Source organism: Periplaneta americana, chromosome 3 (assembly GCF_040183065.1).
Source record: "Periplaneta americana isolate PAMFEO1 chromosome 3, P.americana_PAMFEO1_priV1, whole genome shotgun sequence".
NCBI lineage: Eukaryota > Metazoa > Arthropoda > Insecta > Blattodea > Blattidae > Periplaneta > Periplaneta americana.
Window position 1 is genome coordinate 76,521,776 of NC_091119.1, and position 16,449 is coordinate 76,538,224.

Here is a 16,449-nt window from a genome sequence, read left to right on the forward strand (position 1 = left end):
TTGAAATTAAAAAAAAAAAAATCCTAGAATATGCTACTGGTCTACACCAAACCACCCATTTATAAAATATGATCAGCTCTATATGAACAATTCTATACCACGCAAAGTCATTACTCTGTGCCCACGACATTACATTAGAGTTCTCAGTACCTGTCTGCATTCATTAAAGAATGATGGAGTACCATGGCAGTAATGCTCAAAACCAAGCTATTAACTCAGAAGATGACTGGGACGGTGAAGATGTTGACAATGTTGCAGCAGCAATACTTTGTTTAAATCTCTGTAAAAAAAGAACAACTCACTGTTGCGTTCCCTAATTTAGTTCTTGTTATCTCTTCCAAATGTTTTACTATATCAAGTTTCAAGGTAAAGGAATGGAAAGGAATTTGATCTAGGCCCTGTATTCAACATTCTACTGTAGTATGCTTCTGGACTTTTTGGGAAGAAAAACGTGGTCCAGACAACAGAACAAAATTACTCCAGACTTAAAAGTTTATCTCTGGTGACTATGGACCATATTACAGAGGTTTAGAGTGCATACATGACTTAAGCACTCAACCTTCCTTACCTCCCAGTAAAGCATTCCATGTGTTGGGAAGCTAGATGGACTGCAGAGCCATTCTGGTAAGTGGCAAAGAAAATAATTTTTATTTTGCTACCAAGGACTGAATCTCTGTACTTCCAGTCTCTAGCCAGTCAGCACCAACAAATTCTAACTAAGAGAGGTTGTAGTGTGAACTGAATAACATAAAAGTTATCTTTCAAGAGCTGTCAAGATGTGGTGAAATGGTATAGACCAATTGCAATAAATTTTATACCAGAACATGAACGAAGTAAAGCAGCTACTCCTTGCAACATATTGGGCTGATTGAGAAACTGACAATTTTTAAAACATAATTTTCTTTTAAAACAATTTACTACTCCCCATAAACTCATTACAAAGTGATTTTATGTTACAATTAACAACTAGTTTTTATGCAGTCAACTCCACATAAAATCATCAATGCTTTTGCCGAAAATGCCATTCAACACAACACACTACATGTCCTAGTCACCCACATTCCTGTCACTAATTATAGAAATGTATACTTGTACAATGAGAGCCATTCTAGATCTCAACGCAAGGTTAAAACGATAAAACAAAGTACGAGCTATACCATTTTATATTAAGTGCTGTAATTTTTCGTCACAATGCAAGTGGCCCTTTTAGTGATAAATTAGGTAAGAAAGGAGACAATACATACGATTCCAATTATTTATTTAATACAATAATTGAGGGTTTGTCAAAGACAGAGAATACACAAGTAATATGTTTGTGGTTACATTGATTTATAACTTAAATTAAATTTAAATCTTGTGTGTTCTGTATAGATGGTGCCACAAATACTTCCACATAAATTATGTCCAATATAAAAAAATATATTGTACTATCATCTTGCTTATAACATCATAAGTAACAATGATAAAAACTGTGTCAAGAAGTGGAATCATACATTGCGATCTGAGAAGAGACTTCACTGCCAACTGTAAACTATTTGCTAGTCAAACATACTACTATTTCAATCTGTCATAATTTTAAACAAGAACCTTCCATTTCTGAAGTTCATCCTCTATGTTTATATTTACCAAATACATAACGGCAGATAATGGAAAAAAAAAAAATGTGTATTCTGTATATTATGACTGATTTCACGGGATTCAAAATTAGATATACAACGATTAATTCAATAATATTAATGCCTTCAATTAACAATATTAAAAGTTTCAGTTCTCTACCATATTCAAAGGTAACAACTAAATTCAATAAAAGTTGAACAGCTTTTATGAACGAAGTGACATTTCACAAAACATTACAAGATCAGTAATTAACAGCAGCAAAAAGGTGCAATAAGCAATTATCTTCATGAATAATTTGAATAACCAAACCACAATTTAAGTCACACGGAGTTAGTGTGCACTCGAAGTTGGCTGCTTGACGGTTGTCAGCCCACTTTGAGGTCTGTGGATATAGAGGGAAAAATTGGATCGGTGTCGGTTAGAGTTCCCGAGTAGCTCAGTGGTAGAGCGTTGGTACGTTAAACCAAAGGTTCCGGGTTCGATACCCGGCCCCGGAACAATTTTTCCCTCGAAATTATTCAAATCAACTTTACAGGGAGTTATACCTGAAAATCTTGATTTGCATAATACACGTCACTGTTCGTTAACAGAAAACCACAATTTAAGTCACACGGAGTTAGTGTGCACTCGAAGTTGGTTGCTTGACGGTTGTCAGCCCACTTTGAGGTCTGTGGATATAGAGTGAAAAATTGGATCGGTGTCGGTTAGAGTTCCCGAGTAGCTCATGGTAGAGCGTTGGTACGTTAAACCAAAGGTCCCGGGTTCGATACCCGGCTCCGGAACAATTTTTCCCTCGAAATTATTCAAATCAACTTTACAGGGAGTTATACCTGAAAATCTTGATTTGCAATTATCTTCATCTCTAATAAATAATTACTGTTTATAACAATAAACGGTAACTCAAGACTTAGAAACTGACCAATAATAGAAATGCATGCTTTCGATTATCTGTTAAACAAGAATATACAGGATGATTCATGAGAATTTACCGTCACTTACGGAGCTTATTTCCGAAAACATTCTGAGCAAAAAATGTCATATAAATATTTGTCCTAATCTCAATATTTTCGAAGTTACACTAATTTGAAGTTGTTTGTAAACTACCTTTTTTCTTTATTCTTACTACAAATTGAGAACGAACTAAGTATCATTTCTTTAATTAGCTAGTATTCTGAAGCTAAAAATGTGTTGTCAGTTGCTTTGTACAGATTCTGTTCTTCAATTTTTAACTAAAATTTACATCATTCTTATGCACTTGTCACAAAAATTGTTACAAATCATACGACTTTAGGAATTTGAGTCTTTACCGTTTAATTATGCATCCTAATGTACAGTCTTGAAGAATTTACAAGAGTGGGGTGATTTGTAATAATTATTGTGATAAATGGGTAAGAAAATGTAATCTTGTAGTTAAAAATAAAAAAATAAATAACATCTGTAGGAAACAACTATGGAATTCAAAACACATTTTTAGCTTCAGAATATTAACTAATTAAAGAAATGATACTCCTGAATAGTTCATTCTTTATCTCTAATATTCTTTTACTTTTAAAACTCAAGAATAATGATATTTTACAAACAATTTCAAATTAGTGTCACTCTGAAAATATTGTGATTAGGACAAATGTTTATATGACATTTTTTGCTCAGAATGTCTTTGGAAATAAGCTCTGTAAGAGACGGTAAATCCTCGTGAATCACTCTGTATTTCTTATCCTAATGAATACTAGTAACGTTACTGCAGAGAGAGAAATATCAACATTGTATGAAGAGCCATTCACTGCACAATCACACAGTTAAACGTGTATCACATACTTAGACATTGTGTGCACAAGTTTTTTCTGAGTATTTTATTTTCCCTTACAACTATCAATCCGCTTACTATTCTACTATTGAAAACTATGCTGTCTCAATGCCTGAGAAATTTATTCGGAGGTTTAAAATACATTGCTTGTGAATATCTATGACCCAAGACTGGTGAATAATATTTATATTTATAATAAAACAAAGAACAAACTGTAGGTTAAAGGTACTTGTTTCATCCAACCATTCAATCTTATGAGATTTCCGAATTTCACACGAAATTTGATTGTTGCTCAAAAGCTAGATCCAGACAAACTTACAGCACTAGGGAAGGCTGTAGGCATCCTGTCTACCAAGTGCAGCCAAGCTATGTGCACTTGTTCTTTATTTCTGCTTATGTTTAAATATGTGTCATTTCGGTAGCTGTAAAATAAGGCCTATTCAAGGATAAAGAGTTTGCATTAGATAGTTTCAACCTCGGTAACAGTGGTGGAAAAACACAAAATTCCTTAAAAATCATTTTGACCTAATGTATTGGATGTTACACAAACACACAGACGAACTGAGCACTTCAAACTGAACAATGACCAAAATTATGGGGCACTACCAAGTAGCACTAGTTCCATTTGTGTGTTACTTCGACAACCTCTCAAGGGCAATCCACAATATCTGTATATTATAGAACCACAGCAGTAGCTCACATGTAGCACTGACGATGACTACAGACCCCAGTTCGAATCTGGTGATGGCAGAGTCGTATTTGTGGTGGACAAAGTCGAAGTTCCCTGGAGTTTTTACTCGGGATTCTCCTGTTTCCCAACATTCCACTATCATTCTCTTTAGTATTAGTATAAAACAATGTGGTGTGATGTAGTCGTGACTGGCAATACAGATTACATCAGCCTGAAGATATGTAATGTTTTCCAGGGTGTTCAAAGACAACTCTAATGGGGCTTCATCTAACATTTTAGCCTACATGGCCGAATTGAATGATGGCACCACATAGTTGAGACATGATATCTACAAAGAAAGCACCAGGACTCTACAATCATTCCGAAGTAAAGGACTGGTACAATAAGTTCAATCAAAGTTAGTACTAAGCAATGGGTCCCCCCTCTTTCATATTCATTCATATGAAGATACTTCAGACAGGTTCTGGCTGATATGTACAGCTGTCAAAAGAAAAAGTGGCCGCTCTCCTGGAACAAAGTTCCCTCCGGGTATCTTCGCTATAATTCGGAGACAGGCGATGTTACATGTTGTTGGACCACGTTGCCTGATATCTACAGTTATAATTGAAGTATTCTCTCTGTGATTCGATAGCGTAATGGTAGCGTTCAGGCCTCTTGTTCATGAGGTCCTGTGTTCGACTACAACCTCGTGCTTTTTATGTTCTTTTTTGTTATGTTTTTGAGAGAGACAAACTATACATAATGGCTCCTTTCTCTTTTACGATTATTTTAGTAATTAACATCGGGTTCATTAATATATTATGCCATGACTTTATCATTATGATATTGTGGCTGCAAATGGAAAGAAAAAAGATTTTATTCTCAATAAAAATATCTTTCGTGGCATAAACAAAACAAATTTACTGGAGTCGGCCTTAACACATTCAAACAATTAAGCGTTCAAAAAACAAAATAAAAAGCCACAATTCAATATTTAGTCTATCTTCCTCTTATCTCGATCATCTTGCTGTCGAATGGGCATGGAATCGACTAGTCCTTGCAAATAGCGACTGTTCTTAGACACGATATTCCAGGCATTCTGAACATACCCACATACATAAGCGTTCTGTCCATGGGCAGGTCTTTCATTGCAAACCCAGCAATCTCCAATCTTTCCTATTTTCTGCCTTCCTCTTAGTCTCCGCATCTGATCCACATATCCTAATGTCGTCTATTATTCTTTTCAACCAGAGACCCAACAAATTCCTTTTTCTCTTTCTAATCATTTTCAGCATCATTCTTTCTTCACTCACTTTTTCAAACAATTTTATTTCTTATTCTGTCTGTCCACTTCACACGCACCGTTCTTCACCACATCCACATTTCAAATGCTTCAATTCGTTTCTCTTCATTTCGTCGTAACGTCCATGTTCCTTCCCCATACAATGCCACACTCCACACAAAGCACTTCACTAGTCTCTTCCTTAGTTCTTTTTCCAGAGGTTCGCAGAATATCCTTCTTCTATTAAAAGCTTCCTTTGTTCATGTTTGCAGTTTTTCTTGGGAAGGATAGGCCTAAATGCTGTAACATCCCGTTGCTTTCTGCACACCACTATCTCTTTCGCATCTTATTAAATTCCAAGGGACCCAAGCGTGGAGATGAGGAGAGTGGATTTGACTAATTGGGCCCTCCGGACTTCACCGAAAGTCACGGCAAGGGTTAAATATTAATTCTATCAGGATGTTTGACCCGATCAGAGACTGGGAAATCTCAATTAGCCTTTGCCCCCCGCATCCTGGACTAGCTTCTACGAATCATCAGAAAATCTTAGAGTGTGATTGGGCCAATTTTTCCGAAAATGTTTCCACACTTTTGCCCTCGTAGCTCAGCGGACGAACGTCGAAATTTAGATGTCAACGTCTCAGGTTCAATTTCTTGTTACTCCTTTTCATTTTATTGTGGTTCAAGATAGTATAATGTAATAATACAAAAAGAAAAACTAATAGCAGTATTATGCAACTGGATTTTTCCAAACCTAATATTAAATTTATGTTATTTATATCGCTAAAGAACGATTACAATATAAATAACTTGAATATTATTTATACAGTACCACTAAAGAACGATAACAGAATATAAATGATAAATATCGGTTTGTTTAATTAATATAAGATATTATATAATACTTATTTAATTATCTAAATAAAATAACCTATTTTACAAAGAAAGATGGTTATTTGTGTTATAATAATTACTTACATAAAATACAGATTATTTATATTGCGAAAGAACAATAACAATATAAATAACTTGAATATTATTTTATAATGCTAATGAAGGAAAACAGAATATAAATGATAACTTGAATATTATCTATATCGCTAAAGAACGATAACAATATAAAAAACGTGAATATTATTCATATCGGAATTTCACAGATTTATTACAGATGTATTTAAGAAATTGTAGAAGACTAGTAATTAGTAACAGTGTCCTATTTATACTTTTTGGAGCCAAATTTGTAACTTTTAAAAGTGTGGTTACTATGTTGAAGTGTATGTGTTGTAACGGATGCTTCATTTGTTATGTATGTGAGTCAGTTATGTGATGCTTGATGTCGTCGCAATGTCGTAATTATAGTTTGATTGTGTTTGTGTGACTATTGTGTATTAATTTATGATGTATGGTACGGAAAGCTGCGTATTTGTGTTATAGAAGTGTTACGTATGTGTGTTGTTAATGTTTTTGTATGTTTCAAATTGATACCTGATATTTACTTTGCAATTGCAATGCCTAATTTACGGTTTGTTTATGTTTTGTTTACATCGCTTAAGCTAATTTAATTTTCTTTTCTATTTCTCTTTATGCTTATCTCTTCTGTGTATGAAACTATAGCCCTAACATACATATGTAAAATAGGGCTAACCACCATTGGAGATACAATAATAATAATTGTTATTCATATCGTTATAAAACGATAACAGAATACAAATGATGACTTGAATTTTATTCATATCTCTAAAGAACGATAACAAAATATAAATAACGTGATATTCATAAAGAACGATAACTGGATATAAATGATAATTTGAATAGCATTTACATCGCTAAAGAACGATTAAAAAATAAAATGAAAACTTGAAGAAGGCCCGAACCCACAACATTTGAATCATTAAACAAGCACTCTACCGCTGGCCTACGAGGCGCAGACATGAAACACTTTCATAGTTCGGGAACTGCTTGCACAAGCACATGCATCGTGTAACATCGCCGCGACCCGAAGTGGACTTTGAAAATATTTGCTATTCACGAGTGCGGCCACTTTTTTTTTGACAGCTGTACAGCTGTCAAAAAAAGAAAAAGAAAAAAAAGAAGAAGTGGCCGCACTCGTGAACAGCGAATATTTTCTAAGTCCACTTCGGATCGCGGTGATGTTACACGATGCTCGGGCTTGTAGAAGCAGTTTCGGAACTATGGAGTCATTCGCTATCCACATCTCATAGAGTAGCAGTAGAGTCCTCACTTAATGAGTTGAAGGTTGAGAGTTCGGGCATTCTTCAAGTTACCATTTTATTTTATCATTCTTTAGCGATATAAATAATATTCAAGTTACCATTTGTATTCTGCTGTCGTTCTTTAGCGACATAAATAATATTCAAGTTAGCATTTATATTCTGTTACAATTCTTTAGCGTTATAAATAATATTCAAGTTACCATTTATATTCTGTTATCGTTCTTTACCGATATAAATAATATTCAAGTTATCATTTATATTGTTATAATTCTTCAGTGTTGTAAATAATATTCAAGTTATTTGTATTCTGCTATCAATCTTCACCGATATAAATAACATTCAAGTTACCATTTACATTTGGTTTTCCTTTTGTTATTTATATTCTGTTATAGTTCTTTAGCGTTATAAATAATATTAAAGTTATCAATTATATTCCATTATCTTTATTTAGCGATAAAAATAATATTCAAATTATCATTTATATTCTGTTATCGTTCTTTAGCGAAATAAATAATATTCAAGTTATCATTTATATTCAGTTATCATTTTTAGCGATATAAATAATATTAAAGTTATGATTTATATTATGTTCTTTAGTGATATAAATAATATGTTTTTAACACCTGCCACATTTACAATCTGTCTACAATAGACAATAAGTAAATATTATATAAGAATATGACATGAGTGGAGATGTTATCCCATGACAACACTCCCCCCCCCCCAAAAAAAACGTTTCAAATAGCTGTAGTAAAAATGAATGGAAGGCCAAGAGCATTGGTCCTTTTAAGTCTTCTTATTGTTTGACTATTATCCAGCAAATTTAATGCATAATGATTGGGGTGTTGATTTAATCGGTGCAGGTTATGTTTTACTGAACTTAGAGATTTCTTCTTTCACAGTTCAAATGTTGAGGTCACGATGAATGACATCATTACGGACATACCATGGTGCAGTGACAATGGAACATAAAGTTTTAGACTGATACCTTTGCAGTATTTCAATGTTTGAGTTGCTAGCAGTTCCCTACAATTGAATGCCATATGTCCAGAATGGTTTTAGTACGACTTTACAAACAAGAAGTTTACTTTCTAATGACAGTTTTGACTTAGGTCCCAATAAAAAATAGAATTTTGACGTTTTAAAATTTAATTCTTTATGTTTAGTTTCAATATGTTTACGCCATGTTAATCAGCAATCTAAATGCATACCTAAATATTTAACATCGTCTGCTTCGGGAAGTTATTTGTTGTAAAGTGTTACAGGAGGACAGTTTTCAGTTCTGGTTTCAAAAGTAACATGAACTGATTTGTTTTCACTCGCTTGTATTCTCAATTCATTCTGCAGGTTGTCAGATGCTGTTGATGGATCTTTATGAGAAGCAAGAATAGCAGTGTCATCAGCAAAAGTAGCTACCAATACCTCATTAGAAATTGGAAAATCAGCTGTATATACACTGCCGAGCAAAAAAAACGCAACACTTGAATAAATTTGAAATATCAGTCTGTAATACAAATTATAACATTTCTGTGTGCTTCTATGGACCTGTTTGTATAAGGCAAGTGTTAATTCATGTTTTGGAAGAAAAGTTTACCCATTGGGTCATTTGTGACACCCTCTTTGCCACTTTGTCTGGTACTGTATATTTATTGCTGTGCCATTAAAATTTACAACCCTAAACCCAAGCAGCTAAAACAAAGTTACTACACTATAGTTTTCTTTTTTTTTTGCTTATAATGGAATTCTGTGATATTGTACTCAGTTTTCAACAACATGTATGAAAGTTAAGATGACATTAAGTCCCATGAACGCCGCTAGAGCAGTCGCGTTTACGTTATGTGACTAGGTGTTGCATACAATTCCGTCGACGGTTTCACGTACAGTGCAAAGGTACAAGGAACTTTGTTCATATTCTCGAAGACCGAGACATGGTAGGAAAAGGTCAACTTCTTGCTATAGATGACCAGTTCTTGCGCCTTCAAGCGCTGCGTAACCGCCACACCACTGCGGTCGAAGCCAGAAATCGACTAGACTAAGTGCGAGGTGTGAATGTCAGTGAGTGAACTGTGAGGAGGAGGTTACATGATGCTGGCCTGCTCTCCAGAAGCTCTGCCTTTGGCCCAAAACTTACAAGACAACATCGTCAATTTTCAAGGGAACATCAGGAATGGGCTGACAAACAGTGGGGAACAGTTTTGTCCTCAGATGAGTCCCGATTCTGCCTCAGATTCCAAGATGGAAGAGAAAGAATGTGGAGGACTGGAAGAAGGTATTCTCCATGAAACTTTTCATCAAGGACAGCATTTCAGGGTGGTTCAATGATGGTGTGGACAGACGGGAGTTTGACTGCACGAACGAATCTTGTTTTGTGGAAGATGGGTTTCTTACTGCCCATCGCTACATTGAAGAAATTCTTGGGCAACATGTTCTTCCTCTTGCATCATTTATTGGTGACAATTTCGTGCTCATGCAGGACAATACACGTCCTTGCATGGCGCGATATGTCCTCCAGTACCTCAATGAAGTAGGGATCCAACTCATGCAATGGCCGTCACGCAGTCCGGATCTTAACCCAATTGATCATCTGTGGGACATTTTAGGAAGAAATGTCTGTCAACATGGTCCAGATACTCTTCAAGAGCTATGGAACCATGTATGCAACACCTGAGTCACATAACGTAAGCTGTGGTCATCTTTTTCTAACATGACTACTCTATCGGCGTTCTCGGGGTTAACGGTATCTTAACTCTCTTAAATGTTGTTGAAAACTGAGTTCAATATCACAGAATTCCATTATAAGCAAAAAAAAAAAAAGAAAACTATAATGTTGTAACTTTGTTTTAGCCGCTTGGGTTTAGGGTTGTAAATTTTAATGGCACAGCAATAAATATACAGTACTGGACAGGAAGTGGCAAAGAGGGTGTCAAACGACCCAATGGGTAAACTTTTCTTCCCAAAACATGAATTAACACTTGCCTAACACAAACAGGTCCATAGAAGCAAACAGAAATGTTATAATTTGTATTACGGATTGGTATTTCAAAATTTATTCAAGTGTTGCGTGTGTTTTTTTTTTTTTTTTTTTTGCTCGGCAGTTTAGTATAGGACCTAAGACTGAACCTTGAGGTACAACTGAATTTATGTCATAGAATGAGGAGAAATGTTCTCCGAACTTTACTTGAAAAATTCTCGAAGCTAAGTACAAGTGAAGTAATAGATAATAGGGTTGTGGAAGTATGATTTTCAGTTTGTAAAGTAGATCAAGATGCCACACTTTATCGAAGGCTTGTTGAATATCTAAAAATACAGCAGAGCAATTTTTTTTTTTTGATGGCATCTTCAATTTATTGACTCCTCTATGAATGTGTTCTATTGTAGAGTGTTCTCTTCGGAATCTGAACTGATGGTCAGGTATAATGTTGTCAGTAAGAATTGGAGAGCTTCTCAAATAATTTAGATAGTATTGGTAACAAACTAATTGGACGTTATGAAATCACTTCATTTGATGGTTTCCCTGGTTTTGGAATCAAGATAATTTGAGAAACTTTCCACTCATTAAAGAGAGCTTTAATAAACACAATTGCTTTTCTGGGGAGTTCCAAAAGAATCTTAGCAGTTATCAAGTCAAAGCCAGGGCATTTCTTTGGATGCAGTTCTGTTTCTATTGCTTTGACATTGTTTGGAGAAAAACTCGGAATTGGTAAACACATCTGAAGTGGGACACTGAGAAATTCATTAATTTCATCATCATTACAATTTACTGTAGATGCTGGATTTAGAGTGAAAACATTTGCTAGATGACTTGCAAAAAGTTCAGCTTTCTCTAAGTCACTTCTGGCCCAGTCACCATTGCTTTTTTTAATTGGAGGTATCACTCTCTGAGGACGTTTCAGTTTCTTAGTTATTTTCCACAAGGAATAGTCATCTCTATTTGTAGCACTAAGATTTACCAGATAATCGTTGAAAGTTCATTCTTTAATTTAAAGAGAAGTTATTTTAATTCTTTCATGCTTTTATTTAGTTTGGTTTTGTCTTCAGGTCGTCTATGATTTTGCCAAATTGCTCGTAGGTTTCTTTTTTCCGAAATTTTCTTCTTTATTTCTTTTGGATAATTGATGCAAGTTTCTTCTTTGGGGCTCAAAATTGGAGTAGATCTCCAAGCAGCTTGTTAAATTAATTTTGTTAAATATTCAGTGGCAGTATCAATGTCTGTCTGATTTGAGGGGAAGATTAAGAGTGATATTATTTTCTATCCAACTTCTGAAAGAGTTCCAGTCTGTATTTTGTTGTAAAGCGAAGGAGAATGTATTTTCTTAATTACTGTTACACTTATTGTGGCTATAATTGGAGTGTCATCAGAACAAATATCAAAACAAGACTAGACATCAATTATAATTGTTCCCTATTCCATTGACAAAGAAATCCAATAAATCAGGTATTTTGTTTGGATCTGTTGGCCAATATGTAGGTTGGCCTGTAGAAAGTTTCAAATGTTTTATTCGTTACACACTGTTGTAATTTCCTTCCCCTTGGAGTTACCAATCTTGAGCCCCACATGGGATGCTTTGCATTGTAGTCACCACCTACAATAAATTTGTGGCCTAAATTTTGGAAAAAATCCTCGAAACATTCTCTAGTGATTTTATGGTTAGGAGGGCAATATACTGCTGAAACAGCTAGTGGTCCGCACTTATCTTCTATGACAGTAGTTGCTTGAATATCCTGATCTTCAAGATTACACGATTCGTATTGGTGGAAATTTGATTTAACTATTACTGCTGTTTCTCCATGTGCTTTTCCATCTAAGTGTTTTGCATCATAAATTGTATATCTTGGAATATTGAAATAATTTTTATCTGTGAAGTGGGTTTCAGATATAAGTAATACGTCCAGTTTATATATATTTAAAAAGAACTCAACCTCCTGGCATCTATTAGCCAGGCCATTGGCATTCCACAATCCAATACGAAGTGACTGAGCCATTATGCTAATTTGGAAATAACTGTGGTTAGTAAGTTTATTAATGTCATAGTTTGTTCGGCTTGTTTTGTATTATAGCTTCCAATCTACTGAAGGATAGCAAAATAGTTTTAATATTTGCAGTTTCCGACTGAGTATAACTGTTTACATCTATGCGTGTTTTTTTTTTTTTTTTTTTTTTTGCAGAATATCAGAATATAAAGCCCTGTCAGACATAATTGGTTGTGCTGGGTGGTGGTGGTGATGGTGGTGACTGCGATAGTTTGTAAGTATTGGTTTCTTCATTTACTGGTGCATATCTATTGGTGTACTGTTTAGTTTTATTTCGCATTTTTTAAGGTATTGAATTTGTTGATACATGATACAGCCCTTATAATTTGCAGGATGATCTCAGCCACATAGGACACAAGTTGCTGCAGTTTCCCTGGCTTTGGTGCATGTTGCGGTGTCATGATCCCGGTCACATTTAACACAATGAAAAGGTCTTTTACAGTAAGATTTAGTGTGGCCATACAGTTGGCATCTATGATATTGGACAATATTTGTATCTGTACGTGGGCTCTCAACTCTAATTCTGGCATTTAAGAGGAATTCCATATTGTAGATACTTTTGTTTTCATGTGGTACAAGATCAATAAAATGTAATGGTAAGGGATCTTTGCTGGCCCGATGTCTGATGTTGACGATATTTCTTACTTTATAGCCACATTCTTAAATTGCTGATTTTATATCATCTATAGAATTAGAAGGGTGTATATTCCTTATCACAATACGATAGGCTCGGTCTTGTTTTAGTTGATAAGTATGAAATTCTGCATTATCTTTTGAAAGAAAATTTACTAGCTTCCTGTAGCTGTCAATTGTTTTCGCCATAAGTTTAATTTCATTATTATGTAGTGTTTTACATGTAATTTCATTTTCTGTATCAATACCATTCAGTGATAAATGCTGAATTAATATGACAATGTTCATGACACCAGAAAAACACTGGAGAGGGTTTAGGATCTTCTAACATTTGTAAATTCTTATTAACATTATCACTTGTTCAGGTTCTGTTCCACAGTCAGGTTGCATTTCATTTACATCAGCGTTGTCAGACACAGCCTAAACAGAGCGGAGCGCTCCACTATAACTCGTTGCGTGCTCCGGTGCTTCCACAGACATAAGCAAGTTCACGCTCCGACTGGACATCTCTAGCACCACAACCGGTTTCGGAGCTTACAACTCTGACACTACTGATTTACATTGTCAGTAGCTAGCACAGCATATTGGTTCGAATCTTCTAAATGCTGTCACTTAATAATAGTCTTCAAGGATTAGGGATACCCTTGTCTTGATCTTTTATAAGTCTTCTTTACTTGCCAACCTTCATCAGAATTGGATTCAGTGTCATCGAAAGCATTGATAGCTGGGGACTGCACACATGCAGACTTGCTAGTATGTGGCGTTAAATTAATATTAGTGATCATGATGTATAATATTAATAACTCACTAATAAAATGGTAATAAATAGTATGTAACACTAGAAATAGTCTATAACGAAAGAGTTCAGAGCAATGGGTTGCTAGGAACTTGTTTACTTAGCAACACTTAAGGAAATGGTTTTTATAATTAATTTAAAACAAATCTTGAAATTTACTTCGATTAAATAGTCTAACACAAAGAAAACATAATTAGGAACTGAATTCACATTAAAATTAAAATCATACATTCCCACAACTTATAATTAAAACAAATAATGCAACAGCTATTTGTTTGTAGACACACTAAACTAACAGCTTTCTTGATCAATATAAATTTAATGCTAGATTTGAAAAAATACAGTTGCATAATACTAGTGTTAGTTTCTTCTTCCTATATTATTACATTATACTATACTGTAACACAAAATGAAAAGGAGTGACGAGGATTTGAACCTGAGACACTGACATCTGAATTCAGACATTCTTCCGACTGAGTCACAGGAGCACACGTGAAGAAGCATAATAATAATATGCGGAAAAATTCGCCCAATACCCCTCCAAGACGTCATGATGATTTGTGAAACTCATCCAGAACATGTCCACTCGACTGTAAAATGTGATCGAGTTTGGAGGAAGGTGAGCTAAATATTGAATCATGGCTTTTGGTTTGGTTTTTTAACTTTCAATTGTTTGAATTTTCTAAGGCAGATGCCAGTATGCTTGTTTTGTTTATGCCACTAAAGATATTTTTGTTCAATATAAAATTTTACTTTCTTTCTTTCCATTTGCAGCCATGTCATAATAAATAATGATAAAGTCATGGCATAATGCATTCATGAATCTGATGTTAATTAGATCTACTAAAAGAGTCAAATAAAAGAGATAGCAGAAATTATATTTTTTCTTAATCTGGAAAACAAAAAAAACATATAAAAAGCACTTGGTGGTGTTCGAACACATGACCTCACAAATACCACCCCTGAACGCTATCATTATGCTAAAAGTGTAACACGTAGAATACTTTAATTATAACTATATATAGCAGGCATCGTAGTTCAACAACATGTAACATCGCCTGTCTCCAATTGTAGCTGAGATACCTGAAGGAAACTTAGTATCTAGAGAACAGGCACTTTTTCTTTTGACAGCTGTACATGACAATAGCAGTTTTAAATCTGATCACATAACGAGATCAGTGACTTTCAAGTTTAACCTTAGGTATGTTATTGCAGGCAATACAACACTTGTCATGGCATATTTACTTCCTCCAAGAAAATCACATATCTAGACATGGCTTCAGACATTGAAACTTTGTTTTGTCATTTCCCATTTAATTTCAGTTAATGGAATGATATTTGATGAGTGGGTAGCTCTTAGCTTTCAGGAAACTTTCCAACATTAAGCATATACTGTTCCATTGAGTCACTACATCTTGTTTTAGTTTCAATTGTGGAATATTAAGATCATTCAGTTTTTGGAACAGTTGATTTTCAAGGTATGAACTGTGTTCAAAATGCCCCACTATTTTTCTGCATTTACTAAGCTGAGTATCTATGGAAGCACTTTTAATTCCTTTATTAAGATTCAACTGTAATGTGTGGGCAGCACATCTGACATATTTAGACTTTTCAATGTCAAGTACAATATTGCTAGCATTAACTGTGCATACTGAAACAACTTTATTTCGTAAATTCCATTCGCTGACAACTTGTTTGAACGTCAGTACAAGCAGCCACAGCGTGTTCTTCTATTACAATTTTTACTTGTAATGTGGCACTTATAAAATTCCTACTTCAGATCAATCCAATGTGCACTAACACCCAAATAATTTCGATTTGCTACTGAAGTCCAGAAATCTCTATTAGGCCAACATATTCCATGTATTTTAGTTCTTCTAATAATTCTGATCTTTCAATGTCGTAAAATGTGCCAATTCGCCTTGTTACGTATCTAGAAGGAAGATTATACAAGGTACTACAAATGGCTCCATTTAAAATATCCTTTAGTCCCTCATCCGAAATAATATTGACTATCTCTTACTATTCAATTCAGCATTTCGTTTGTTAGTTCTGCTTCTTTACGCATTGTATTCTTCACCTGACATAATTAGGAACATAAAATCCAGATGTTTGAGATCGGCAGGACATGTAGCACGTATGGGAGAATCCAGAAATGCATATAGTGTTAGTTGGGAGGCCGGAGGGAAAAAGACCTTTGGGGAGGCCGAGACATAGATGGGAAGATATTTTTTTTTAATCCAATGCCGCCAGGGCCCTATTTCATAAAGGTAATAATTTAATACCATTACTAAAATGGTAATAGCATTAAGTAATATTATTACTGTTCTGTTTCATAAAAGTAATAGTTAATATTATTTATTACTGTAAACGCTCATAATA

General features: G+C 34.6%; 1 protein-coding gene across 9 annotated transcripts in view; it reads right to left on the reverse strand.

Moving 5' to 3' along the window:
• fs(1)h (female sterile (1) homeotic) overlaps positions 1-16,449 on the reverse strand; it is a 638,308-nt gene that overhangs the window by 583,205 nt on the left and 38,654 nt on the right. Inside the window, exon 2 of one of the 9 annotated variants that reach the window (XM_069820797.1) lies at positions 151-280. The exons of the other annotated variants lie outside the window; for them this stretch is intronic. The gene's annotated coding sequence lies outside the window, so the exon portion shown is untranslated. The remainder of the gene's footprint in view (positions 1-150; positions 281-16,449) is intronic. 9 annotated transcript variants of the gene reach the window in all.